At 35.3% G+C, this 15,003-nt stretch overlaps 1 long non-coding RNA gene across 1 annotated transcript; it reads left to right on the top strand.

Annotated features, from left to right (window-relative positions):
- Positions 1–848: 848 nt before the first annotated feature.
- On the top strand, positions 849–14,686 carry LOC115830692. Its single transcript, XR_004026248.1, has 2 exons — positions 849–902; positions 14,478–14,686. It is a non-coding gene; the product is annotated as an uncharacterized LOC115830692 (long non-coding RNA).
- Positions 14,687–15,003: the final 317 nt, after the last annotated feature.

Here is a 15,003-nt window from a genome sequence, read left to right as displayed (position 1 = left end):
ATAGGCAGAGTAGGAAAGAGGAAGGAAATAATATTTGTGGGTTCCTTCATATTTTACAGTATTTTATTTAACCAAAGGAATGTAATAATGAGTAAAGTAATATATTAAGTATATGTCTCTACAATATTATGTGAGGAGATATTAGTACATTTTTTTCAGTTTATAAAATTTAAGATATTATCTTTTTAAGCATACATTCGTGTCAGTATGATTTTCTCTGAAGAGGGATGTGTCTACACTTGTGCTTCTTGAAAGTGAGTCATGTTATTGTCAGTTGTGCCTAGTAAATTATTCTTAAGTATATTCAACAAAAGATAGGGAATTGGAAGTTTTAGTACTACCAAAAAGTAGACTAGGGCCAAAAAGTCGATTGTTCTGGAGTGACATTAGACAGATGGCAGATTAAGAAGCTCTAGACCTTCACTCACCCATGGTAAGACAGAATGAAAAGTGACATATGGACCAAAATGACTTTAGAGCTTCAAAAACCACTTTAGAAGTTGCATCAACCAAGTGAATGCCAAAAGAAACAGCCACAATAACAATAGTAGAATATTTTGTAGTATTTTTGCTTCTCTTTGCTCCATTCACTCCTTGGAGCAGCGTGACACAGTCAAGAGAAAGTTGTCCAATTCCTACTCAATCTGGAAGGAAATAAGTGGAACTTGCAGCATTTGGGCTTGTCTAGGGGCTGCCAGGGGACTGGTCTCTTGTGTCACCTGACTTGGAGAGTTGATTGGAATGGTGGCATTGTTAGGACATCAGGTTGGAGGCCACTGAAAGCAGTGGTGATTGCCACGGTGAAGAGAGCTGAAAGGCAACTGGAGACCTGCAGGCACTAAAGGCAAGAGATCAAGGAAGAGGAACACGATAAAATGCTTATGGCTTCAAGAAGAATTAGGGTGAGACTCTTAAGGAAATTAAAACATTTAAAAGGAATTGTGTCAATGGATGAACTGGAACAAAAGTGACTCGTCACCCAGTGACTAGTCATTTCTAGAAAAGGCTTGAAAGAACAATGCGTGTGTACATGGGGCTGATTAGTGGTATTTTCCCTTGCGTGGAGCCAGTCTGCAAAGGATGGGAGAAGTGGTTGGCTTTGCTGTTGTTGCTTTGTTCTGTTTTTCTCTTGGTGTTTTACATGCCCAGTTTTCAAAAAAGGATTAAAAGTTATGTAAAGAAACAGCGAATATGGCCATTCAAAGGAACAACATTGGTGTCTAGAAATTAACCCTAAGGAAACATAGGCCTTGACAATGACTTTAAAATAAACTTCTTAAGTATGCACAATGAGCTAAAGAGAAGGGAACGAGAATTACGTGAAAGCAGAAAGACAATATATGAACAAAATAATATCAACAAAGATATTGAAATTATAAGAATGAATCAAACAGAAATTCTGGAACTGAGAAAATATAATAAGAGAATTACAAAATTAATTAGAGGCATTCAATAGCAGAATTAAACAGACAAAATAATCAGCAAATTTAAAGACAGGTCACTTGAAATTACAGAGTGAAAGGAGCAGAAATGAACAGAATGAACTGAGAAATGCCACGGGCACTTATGGGATACCATCAAGTCAACCAACATGTACATTATGGAAGTCCAAGTAAAATAAACCCCAAAAGACCCTCACTGAGATACATTATAGTCCAAATGCCAAAAGTTAAGACAGAGAAACTTCAAAGTAGCAAAAGAAAAATGGCTTACCTTGTGCATGGTAGCCCTATAAGATTATCGTGATATTTTTTAGGAGAAACCTTACAGGCCAAAAGGCAATGGGAACTAATGTAAAATATATTTAAAGTTAAAGGGAAAAAATTCTGAGAACACTATGTCTGGCAACACTAATCTTCAAAAATGAGAGAAAACTAAGACATTTCCAGGTAAACAAAAGCTGAGGGAATTGATTACTACCAGATGTACTGTACAAGAAATGCTAAAGGGAGTCCTCCAAATTTAAATGAAAGAATGCCAGAGGGTAACTTAAAGCAATACAAAAAAAATGAAGTTCTCAGGTAAAGGTAATTATCATGACAAAAATATTTTATTATTTCAGTTTTGGTTTGTAATTCCACTTTTAATTCTTTCATAAGGTTTAGAGGACAAAAGCATAAATTGATGCTAATGGGTACAAAACATATAAAAAGGTAATTTTTGACATCAACAACAAAAAGAGGAAACTAAGTTGTTAAGAAGTAAAGTTTTATATGCAATTGAAGTTAAGTTGTTATCAGATTAAAACAGCATGATGTAACTTTAAATGTTTTTTGTAATCCCCATGGTAACAAAAAGCAATAACTATAGACTATACAAGAAAGGAAATGAGAAGGAAATCAAATCATAACGTATCACTACATAAAGTTAACTAAAAAATGTTAATACGAAGAAAGTCAATAAGGAAATAAATGAAGGACAAAAAGCTCAAAGAAATACTGAAGACAATAAACAGAATTACAAGAGTAAATTCTTTCCCTTAAGGAATTACAAAAAATACAGAAGAATTAAATTCCCCGTCAAAAGATGCACATTTGCAGAATAGATATATACACAAGATCTAACTAAATGCTGTCTACAACTGACTCACTTTAGATCTGAAAACACTCATATGTTAAAAGTAAAAGGATGAAAAAAGATATTCTATGCAAATAGCCATCGAAAGAGAGCAGGGGTGGCTATACTAATGTCATGCAAAATAAACTTTGAGCCAGAAACTGTTAGAGGAGACAAAGAACATTATTTAGTGATAAAATAATTAAGCCACTAAGAAAATATAACAATTATATATACACCCAACATCAGAGCTCCTAAATATATGAAAGAAACATTGACAGAAAGAAAGCAAAAAATATACAACTCTATAAAATAGTAGAAAATTTTAATATCTCACATGTAGTAATGAAAAGGACAGATCAATAAAGAAACAGAAGATTTGAAAACAGTATAAATAAATCAGACCTAACAAACATACACAAAACATTTCAAACAACAGTATCAGAATACTCATTTTTCTCAAGTACATATAGAACATTCTCTATGATAGATCAAATGTTGGGCCAAAAAGCAAGTCTTAATAAATTTTAAAAAATGAAATCATGAGAGGTTTCTTTGCTGCTTGCAATGGGATGAAACTAGAAGTAAGTATCTGATGGAACTGGAAAATTTACTAAATTATGGAAATCAAACAAGACACTATTAATCAACCAATGGGCAGAAAAGATATCACATGGGAAACTAGAAAATACCTTGAGGCAGATGAGAGCAAAATACAACATTCTAAAACATATGGAACGCTGTGAAAGCAGCGCCAGGGAAAATATACAGCTGCAAAAGCTAACACTAAAAATAAATTTTAAAATCTCAAATTAAAAACCTTACTCAGGGAATAAGAAAAAGAAGACAAACTAAATCTACAGTTAGCAAAAGAAGGGGGATAATAATTATTAGGAGAGAAGCAAGTGAAATAGAGAATATAAAACTATAGAAATATTTTGATTCTGGTAGCTTTGAAATAAATATTAAAATCAGAGAGTATAAGGCCTCTAAATTTGCTTTGAATTTTCATGATTGTTCTGGCTATTCAGAATCTCTTGAGATTTCATGTGAATTTTAGGATGTTTTTCTATATCTGCAAAAAAAATACCTCCTGAATTTTGACATGGATCGTTTTGGGATTTTGATATGGATGGTATTGAATCTGTTGATGAATTAGAGTAGTATTGAAAAAACTGACTTCTGCTTGTTGATTTTGTACCCTGAAACTTTGCTTAATTCCTTTCAGTTAAAACAATGTTTTATTAGATTATTTAGGATTTTCCACATATACGATCATGTCATCTGCAAACAGAAAAAAAGATTTTCACCCTCTTTTTTGCTTTGAATGCCTTTTGTTTCCTTTTCTTGACTAACTTCTCTGGGTTCCAGAGAAGTTAGATAGAAGTGGCAAAAGTGGGCATCCTTGTCTTGTTCTTTCTGATCTTACGGGAAAAGGTTTCAGTGTCCTATCATTGAGTATGGTGATAGCTGTGTGTTGGTCATAAATGGCTAAACCTGTTAGAAGACAACAAAAGTGAAAAGTTTCATACATTAGATTTGGTAATGGTTTATTGGATGCAACACTAAAAGCACAAGCAACAGAGAAAAATAGGTAAATTGGTTTACATAAAATTTAAAAATGTCTCTGAATCAAAGAATACAATCAACAGAATGACAAGGCAGCCAACAGAATGAGAGTAAATATTTGTACATCACACGGTGGATAAAAGGTAAACATCTAAAACATAAAAGAACTCCTACAACTCAATGACACAAAAAAACCCCCAAACAACCCAATTCAAAAATTGGCAAAGAAGCTGAATAAATATTTCATCAAAGAAGACATATGAATGATCAACAAGCATGTGAAAAGATGCTCAACACCCCTAATTATACAAATGCAAATGAAAACCTCAATGAGATACCATCTATAAGATGGCTACTATTAAAAAAATAGAAAGTAACCCATTTTGACAAAGATGTGGAGAAATTAGAATATGTGTGCACTGTTGATGGGTATGTAAAATGGTGTGTACGCTAGGGAAAACAATATGGTTGTTTCTCACAAAATGGAAAACAGAATTATGATGTGACCCAGCTTTTTCATTTGTGGATATATACTCAAAATAATTGAAAGTAGGGCTCAAAGTAATGTTAGTATACCTATGATCACAAGCCTCCATCTATGGATGAAATGAAATGAATGAAAAAGCAAAATGTCAGAATCCATAAAGTGGGGCTTTTTTTGAGTCTGAAAAAGATGGAAAATCTGATAGATGCTACAACGTGAATGAACCTTGAAGACATTACGTTAAATGAAATAAGTCAATCACAAAAAGACAAATACTTTATGATTCCACTTCTATGAGGTGGCTAGAGCAGTCAAATTTATGGAGACAGAAAGTAGAATGGTGGTTGCCAGGGGCTGCAGAGAGGGAGGAAGGAATGGGGAGTTGTCGTTTCATGAGTAGAGTTTTAGTTTCAAGATGAAAAGTTTCGGAGAGTGGGTGTGTAGCAATATTAATGTACTTAACACCACAAACTGTAGACTTAAAAATGATTAAATGGTAAATGTAGTTATATATATTTTACTACAACTAAAAATATACAATGTATTTGTTCTAATTCACAAATACACATTTAACTTTCAGAATGAAATAAGTTAATAAAATTCATACATTTTACTAGCTTTTAAAAGACAATCCTTAGAATAATGACAAAGCTGATTTCTAGTGTATGGTAAGACATAATTCTAGGTTTAAAATAACATATTAAAATATTTATTAATACTTTTCTATAGTTTCTTATAAATAAAAATCTACTTATAGTAAAAAATCTTAAATTTGTTAATAAATCAGTAAATCTTTGCTCTTAAATAACTGTTCTTTAGGTAGTTCATATTAATATAATTTATTTGCTTGTGTTTTCAATATTAGCTAGACTTTCAGCATATTGCTTCCATCATAATAATATATCACATAAAACTAATAAGTTAAAATAACATACTTAATACTTGATTCATATACCAAGTCACAGTTTTGAAATATCCATATACATATTCACTTTGCAGTTTATAAAATAATGATTTCGTTGAAGTACACATAATTTCATATAAACTTCCTTGATGTAAGGTTAAATGGATTTTAGAAACTAATTTTTATTACAGTTCATATGTACTACCAAGAGATGTAACAGAAGTCCTATTAGTTCAATTACTGTGCATAATAGTATTTTCTTTGCATGATTTCAATTGATTTGTAGGTTTGATTTGTGCTTACTTCCTTTAAGTTTTCTTTTTTCACATGAAGGCTCCCTCTATTGCCCAGGCTAGAGTGCAGTGGCGCGATCTCGGCTCACTGCAACCTCTGCCTCCCAGGTTCAAGAGATTCTCCTGCCCCACCCTCCGCAGTAGCTTGGATTACAGGCAACCACCACCACACTCGGTTAATTTTTGTATTTTTAGTAGAGACAGGGTTTCACCATGTTGGCCAGGCTGATATCGAACTCTTGTCCTCAAATGATCTGCCCACCTCGGCCTCCCAAAATGCTTGGATTACAGGCATGAGGCACTGCGCCCGGTCTTCTTCTTTTAAGTTTTCTACTAAATATCCCTTTCAAACAAAATTATCCTCATAGGAAATACCCTTGGCTGGGCACAGTGGCTCATGCCTATAATCCCAGCACTTTGGGAGGCTGAGGCTGGAGGATAGCTTGAACACAGGAGTTCATGACCAGCCTGTGCAGAATGACAAAACCAGTCTGATATAGTTTGGCTCAGTGTCCCCATCCAAATCTCATCTCCAGTTGTAATCCTCATGTGTTGAGGGAGGGACCTGGTAGGAGGTGATTGGATTACAGGGGTAGTTTTCCCCATGCTGTTCTCGTGATAGTGAGTTCTCATGAGATCTGATGGTTTAAAAGTGTAGCACTTCTCCTCCTCCCCTCCTGCTGCCATGTAAGATGCGCCTTGCTTCTTCTTTGCCTTCTGCCATGATTATAAATTTTCTGAGGCCTCCCCCAGCATGAGACTGTAGAACTGTGAATCAATTTAACCTCTTTTCTTTTCTTCTTCTTTTTTAAAATTATGCTTTAAGTTCTAGGGTACATGTGCACAATGTACAGGTTTGTTACATATGTATACATGTGCCATGTTGGTGTGCTGCACCCATTAACTCGTCATTTACATTAGGTATATCTCCTAATGCTATCCCTCCCCCCTTCCCCCACCCCATGACATGCCCTGGTGTGTTATGTTCCCCTTCCTGTGTCCATATGTTCTCATTTTTCAATTCCCACCTATAAGCAAGAACATGCAGTGTTTGGTCTTTTGTCCTTGCGAGAGTTTGCTGAGAATGATGGTTTCCAGCTTCATCCATGTCCCCACAAGGGACATGAACTCATCCTTTTTTATGGCTGCATAGTATTCCATGGTGTATATGTGCCACATTTTCTTAATCCAGTCTATCATTGATGGACATTTGGGTTGGTTCCAAGTCTTTGCTATTGTGAATAGTGCCATAGTAAACATATGTGTGCATGTGTCTTTAGAGCAGCATGATTTATAATCCTTTGGGTATATACCCAGTAATGGGATGGCTGAGTCAAATGGTATTTCTAGTTCCAGATCCTTGAGAAATCACACACTATCTTCCACAATGGTTGAACTAGTTTACAGTCCCACCAACAGTGTAAAAGTATTCCTATTTCTCCACATCCTCTCCAGCACCTGTTGTTTCCTGACTTTTCAATGATCACCATTCTAACTGGTGTGAGATGGTATCTCATTGTGGTTTTGATTTGCATTTCTCTGATGACCAGTGATGATGAGCATTTTTTCATGTGTCTGTTGGCTGCATAAATGTCTTCTTTTGAGATGTGTCTGTTCATATCCTTTGCCCACTTTGTGATGGGGTTGTTTTCTTTTTTCTTGTAAATTTGTTTGAGTTCATTGTAGATTCTGGATATTAGCCCTTTGTCAGATGAGTAGGTTGCAAAAATTTTCTCCCATCCTGTAGGTTGCCTATTCACTCTGATGGTAGTTTCTTTTGCTGTGCAGAAGCTCTTTAGTTTAATTAGATCCCACTTGTCAATTTTGGCTTTTGTTGCCATTGCTTTTGGTGTTTTAGACATGAAGTCCTTGCCCATGCTTATGTCCTAAATGGTATTGCCTAGGTTTTCTTCTAGAGTTTTTATGGTTTTAGGTCTAACATTTAAGTCTTTAATCCATCTTGAATTAATTTTTGTTTAAGGTGTAAGGAAGGGATCCAGTTTCAGCTTTCTATATATGGCTAGTCAGTTTTCCCAGCACCATTTATTAAATAGGGAATCCTTTCTCTATTTCTTGTTTTTTTCAGGTTTGTCAAAGATCAGATGGTTGTAGATGTGTGGTATTATTTCTGAGGGCTCTGTTCTGTTCCATTGGTCTATATCTCTGTTGTGGTACCAGTACCATGCTATTGTGGTTACTATAGCCTTGTAGTATAGTTTGAAGTCAGGTAGCGTGATGCCTCCAGCTTTGTTCTTTTGGCTTAGGATTGACTTGGCAATGCGGGCCCTTTCTTCGTTCCATATGAACTTTAAAGTAGTTTTTTCCAATTCTGTGAAGAAAGTCATTGGTAGCTTGATGGGGATGGCACTGAATCTATAAATTACCTTGTGCAGTATGGCCATTTTACCTCTGTTCTTTATAAATTACCCAGTCTCACATAGTTCTTTATAGCAGTCTAAAAACAGACTAATACACCATCTCGACAAAAAAGCACAAAAATTAGCTGGGCATGGTGTCATATGACTATAGTCCCAGCTACTCGGGAGTCTGGGGTTGGGGGATCACCTGAGCCAGGGAGGTCGAGGTTTCTAGTGAGCTGTGATGATGCCACTGCACTCCAGCCTAGGCAAGAGAGCAAGACCCCATATCAAAAAAACAAAAAACAAAAAAAAAAAGAAAAGAAAGAAATAACCCTTACATATTATCAGAGTGAAAAACAAACTTACCTAAGCAATAGAAAATAATCACTGAAAAAGAGGATATTTGAATGCAAAAAAAATGTGTCAATGTATTTGCAAAGCAGCACTCTTATTTCTTTGTAAGTTATGATAAGTTACTTCTTCATGGGCACTCATGTCAACATGGAAACTTCTTGTTACACTTTATAACTTCTTAACACTTTAGCAAAATTATAAGTTGAGAAAGATGAAATACCAAATCAATGGAAAACAAAGATAAAACATTATTCTAATTATAGCAATTACTTTTTATTACATTTCATATAGAGTTCAAGCCAATTTTTTGCATATACATAATTTAAGTTTACTTTTGGTTTTCTAAACTGCAGTAAAATTAGTTTTGATGGAAATTAACTTTGCAAATGTCCTTTTCCCAATTATAATTATATATATATATACATATATATATATAGCCTTTTCTTGCTTTCCCATGACTTCTCTAAATTTTAGTCTATAAAATTATTTGAATTTTTTAAATATTGGAGTCAGACTTAAGAGAAACCTAATGATGTGAATTAAAAATCATCATTCTATCACTTAAATTATATTGAATGCTTTATATGCGCCAGGCCCTGTAAAAGATCTATTATATAACAGAAAAGAAACTAAGACACAGAGAGGTTAATTACTTATAATTTTTGCCTAAATGACTCAGCTTATAATTAGCATTGCTAATTTCAAACCCAAGTCTGTTTGACTTTAAAGGCTAAGCATTTAATCAGTTTGGTATATTGAGATGCTAGCTCTGAATCACTGGAAAGGGATGGGAAAACTTGAGCAATCTGAGGTAATACCACTAGCATATTTTGGAGGTCGATTTTAGGCCTGGGTCTTTTCAGTTCTCACATCCACTCAAGATTCTTTGCATCATCTTGTCTTCCAAAATGTAGAGTGCATCATTTGCCTTCCATAAATGCTGGTTTCTGACTGCATCCCTGCCTCTACAAACCTCCTCTCCCTAAACAATACAAATCATAAGAACATGTGTTGCCCTATAGTAGACCTAGGGGAGTTTATCAGCAAGTACATTTGAGGAAGAATAACAAATAGCATTGAGAAGGACAAAGGAAGGAATTATACAGAAGAAAAAATATAAGAAAAATTTTGAAATATAATTATTTGTTTTCCCCTGTAAAATTGGTGATCACTATGCATAGTTTCTTATGTCTGTGTGAATTCTTACAATCTATTTATATCCTCTTGTGATTTCAGTAAGCCAATAAATAATATTCTCCTGTCCTCTTCAATAGCAAATTCAGAATTCAGTAGAAAATTAGGTACTAGTACCATGTCTTTGTTTGGGCTGCTATAACAAAAATATCCTAGACTGCATGTCTTGTAAACAACAAAAATATATTTCTCACAGTTCCAGAGGCTGGGAAGTCCAAGGTTGAAGTGCCAGCCAAGTCAGTGTCTGGTGAGGGCAGCTTCCTGGGGCACTGACAGCCATCTTCTAGCTGTGTCCTCACATGGTAGGAGGGGCAAGGGGTCTCTCTGGAGTTTATTTTATAAGGGCACTAATCCTATTCATGATGGCTCTGCCTTCATGACCTAATTTCCTCCCGCCAGCTCCATGCCTTAACATCATCACTATAAGGGTGAAATTTCAACATATGAATTTGGAAAGAAATAACATCTAGTCTGCAGCCTTCTAGATTGAGAGAAAAGAGTCAATTTTATCGTTAGGGATGATTTTGGAACTTTGCTGATAATTGTGTCCTCAGTGGGCTTCCTCAAACTCTGAGTTTGAATCAGGCCCACAACCCTCCCCGAGTCCCTAACATGAATACAAAATTGTGGACTTTCACTGCAGGGACATGCTGCTCATAGCATTGATGCTAACAGAGCAGAGATAACACTCGAGGCAGGAAAAGGAGGGAGGGAGAGAGAGAGAATGGATCACACCAAGCATGCTTAGACTCTTCTCTGAGTAAACGAGCCACTGAACACACAGAGACACACCAGTGGCAAATAAATCGGTACATTACTGACCATCTATTGACACCCTCCTGTTGGTTCCCTATAGGGGTGTAGTAATGCAACTTCGATTTTCAAAATTTTCTGTTTTAACATGAACCTGTTAGAATCATATCATCTTAATTTTAATATATTTAAGGAACTGGAAATGTCATATGATTTATAATGATTTAGAGAAATTCCTTAGTTCCTTTTTATGAACCAAGCAAATTAGGTCCAAATAATTATCAGAGTTATTTTTCACCAAGGAGTTTCAAGAGCATAACTTGTAACTTTTGCTAAGTGTTTCTCTTTTTTTAATTTATGAGAAACTTCCTCATAAATGGATCTTCAACAATCAAAAATATAGGCTCAAGATTATAAGTCCTTTAGAACTATTTTTAAATGCTTATTTATTAAGCATAGTCCTGTTCCCTTTCCATGAGACAGAACTAGATAGAAAATTTTAATGTGCAAAGAGACATTATAACTGTAGACAAATCAAATTTTCTGGTAATAACATATAAATATGTGCTAACCTGTCTTCATATAACAAGATGTAATGGACATCTCAGTGATTAGGTTGTTAAAGCACCTGCATCAACAATTGCTATTTTCCAGACACTGAATTAATAACATTTAATACCAACTACTATCTGAGGCTGCAAACCTCTGACTTTAGTTGTTCTTTACTTGCCAGGTCTGAATAAAGGAATATGGGGGTCTTAGTTTGAGTTCTCTTAAAGTGGACATGGAGACAGGATCTGGAGATCCTAATACATCACAGGAGAATTGGAAGGAGGGCTGGGAAGTGGGGTGAGTGTCAATGGCTGAGTTCATGGAAGGAGCAGGTAGAAAGACAAATTGGACTTACTCCTATTTATTCTGCTTCCAGGTCAATAGACTTGAACTTTTAATGCATTATTTGTGCCCACTTGCCTTTGACTATTAGAGTCGACAAACAAGAGAACTTAGAGTCTTGCATTGTGGCTTTTATTTACTTTTCTCACACAGTATCGAGCTATAATTAAGACTAGAATTGAAGCATCATGATATTTTCATGATATTTGCATTAGATATGTTTTGATGTTTTCTTCTTGTTTCTTTGCATATTTGTTTTCTTCTTCTCCAAGGCAACAGGACAAACATTTCCTTGTTAATGATAAGAATAAACAGTAAATATTGTAGGCTTTTCAGGCAACAAAGGCCTCTGCTGCATATTCTTAAAAAATACCTTTAAACATGTAAAGGTCATTTTTATTGTATGAGCTGTACAAACACAGGCTATGGTTGATTGCTGTAAGGAAAGAGATGTTTAGTATTTATTGTCTATGCATTTCAATATAATCTAATTTAGAAATAGTGGCAATTAAGTTAACTTTTTTAAAAGTATAAGTGTCCCAACTCCCCTGCTAAGGTGGTCTCAAGGAGGGACTAGGAAGGAGCTGGAACTTTCATCCCTGCTGGGTACAACAGGCCCCAACCCCATGGTGTTGGTGGAGATCACGTGGCTAGTGTATTAGTCCGTTCTCACACTGCTATAAATAACTACCCAAGACTAGGTAGTTTATAAAGAAAATAGGTTTAATTGACTGACAATTCCTTAGGCTGTACAGGAAGCATGGCTGGGAGGCCTCAGAGAACTTACAATCATCGCAGAAGGCAAAGGGGAAGCAACCACATCTTAACCACGGTGGAGCAGGAAAGAGAGGAGAGATGCTACACACTTTTAACCCATTTATGCCTGAGGTTGCAATTTTTTGAGTTTGAAAAAAATCAGACCTTGGTAATGGCCTTGAGCAGTAGGATATAAATAACTCCAACATGCAAGGTGTTCCAATAATGGAACATTAGACATAAATGTGTTTAAACAAGCAGATCTCATGAGAATTCCATCACAAGAGAGCCCTAGGAGGATGGTGCTAAACCACTGGAAACAGCCCGCATGATCCAATAACCTCTCACCAGGCCCTATCTCCAACACTCAGGATCACAGTTCAACGTGAGATTTGGGTGGGGACACAGAGTCAAACCATATCAAGTAGTGTGAACTTTCACCTCCACCAGTTGCCATAAGAAGCCTCTCCCCTCCCCAAGGGGCAGTGTCAGAGGAGGCCAAGTAGAGTCAGGATTTTCACCACTGCAGAGAGGTATTGAGACCACCTTCCCCTTTTGGATTTCAGTGAGGAAAGAATACTGGAAAGAATAAAGATAACGGTAAATACAATAAACTTTTCTTCTCATATTGAGTTTCCTTAAATAAAAAAATTAGATATTGCTTCAAATTATAACTAAAATTTAAATGGTGACAACGCAAACACTTGTGAAGATGTGTATTACTCCATTTTTATACATAATAAAGAAATACCCGAGACTGGGTAATTTATAAAGAAAAAGAAGTTTAATGGACTCACAGTTCCACATGGCTGGAGAGGCCTCACAATCATGGTGGAAGGCAAAGGAGGAGTAATATAATACCTCATCTTACATGGCAGCAGGCACGGGAGCATGTGCAGGGGAACTGCCCTTTACAAAATCATCAGATCTCGTGAGACTTATTCACTATCATGAGAACAGCATGGGGAAAAACCCACCCCCATGAGTCAATTACCTCCCACTGGGTCCTTCCCATGACATGTGGGGATTATGGGAGCCTCAATTCAAGATGAGATTTGGGTAGGGACAGAGCGTCCCTTTGCATCAGGATGCAAAGAAAATTGATTACTTGTGTATTGCTAGTGGTAGTGTAAAATCATGCAGAACTTCAGAAAATGAAAAATAATGCCATAAAGGTCAAAAGGAAAGAAATGGAAGTATATATTATTATAAGGTTCTTATATAATATGTGAAATAGTATGCTATCACTTAAAGGCAGATGGTGATAAATTAAAGATATATATTATAAACTCTAAACTTACAATCAAAACAAAACAATAAGTTATGTAGTTATATAGTTAACAGAGTTAACATATAGTTAATAAGTCAATGAAATCAAATCAAAAAAAGAAATCAGAAACATTCAATTAACTCAAAAGAAGGTAGATTGAGAGGAAGATATAAACAAAGAACAAAATGGAGAAAGAGAAAACAAATAGCAAGATCTTGTCAATAATCACATTACATTTAAACGTTCTAAATACCAATTATAAGGCAGAAGTTGTAATTTGAATCAAAAGCTAAGATGTAGCTGTGTGCTTTCTACAGGAGAGCCATTTTAGATGTTAAGTAGGTTAAAAGTAAAAGGAAAAAATCCCCACATATCACCCTAATCCAAATAAACCTAGACTGACTATGTTAATATCAGCAAAGTAAATTTCAGAGTAATAAATGTTACCAGCTCCAAAGGGGGTCAGAGTATAATAATAAAATGATAGATTTATAAATAAGACATAATGATCCTAAATTGTTACATAGCTAATATGAGAGCTTCAAAACATGAAACTAAAACTGAGAGACTATGGAAAAATAGACAAATTCACAGATACAGTCAGATATTTTTAACGTTTCTCTCTAAACAATTGGTTGGATAAATAAACAAAAATAATCAATATGTAGCAAGTTTATTTTTGGGCCCCAAACCATATGTAATTCAAGTGCCCATCAACTGATAGTATATTCATACAATGGAATACTACTCAACAATAGGAATGACTATTAATATGTGAAACACATATTAACACAATTATGCTGCACTATTTATATTGACAGAAAGTAGGTCAGTGACTCCCCAGCAGTGGGAGTGTGGGGAAGAAAAAGAAGGATTAGGAAGGGAGATGAGGAAATTTGTGATGTGGTTTTGATGGTGGCTTCATAAGGGTATACACATGCCAACACTTAGCACATCATACACTTTAAATATGTGCAATTTATTGTCTATTATATTTCAATAAAGCCACTAAGTATTTTTTGTAGAAAGGTGAATTCTGTGATCCATTATTAGAAAAGAGAATGATTATTTTCCCCCCTTTCTTTTGTAGGTGAGAGATAGGACCACTAGTTGTTTACTAATTTCAACCAGTAAATATGTCCTGCAATGTCAATCTGTCTTTCTGCCACAGCAGTTCTGCGCCTCCTGAGTTGTTTCCATCACCCTCCACTCATTCAGAACCACCAATGAGATTTGTGACATTTGGAAAACTGCCACCCAGTGCCTCCTTTCCCTAATCTGCTGGATAAAGTTAATAAGCTTATCCAATGTTGCCATCATTTGTTTTGGGGATTTGTGGGTTAGGCGATACTTAATATATATGGAAAGTGTTTCAACAATGTTTTATGGAGACTTGTCAAAAACATATATTTTGAGGTTTTTTAAAATATTGCCATTCAAACAGAAAAAAATCTTCTTCTCTGTATATAAAACCTTATCAAGAGATTCATCTGTATTTTATCAGCATAGAAACAACAAGAATTGCCTATAAATTCTTACTTCACCGCCTCATTATCTGTTTTTTTTTTTCACCACCAACTTGATGCCAAATAGGTTTATCTCATCACTCCTCTGAA

The sequence above is a fragment of the Nomascus leucogenys genome, chromosome 16 (assembly GCF_006542625.1).
Source record: "Nomascus leucogenys isolate Asia chromosome 16, Asia_NLE_v1, whole genome shotgun sequence".
NCBI classification, from domain to species: Eukaryota; Metazoa; Chordata; class Mammalia; order Primates; family Hylobatidae; genus Nomascus; species Nomascus leucogenys.
The sequence above is the reverse complement of the archived record's forward strand: the minus strand, read 5'-3'. Positions and strand labels throughout refer to the sequence as shown.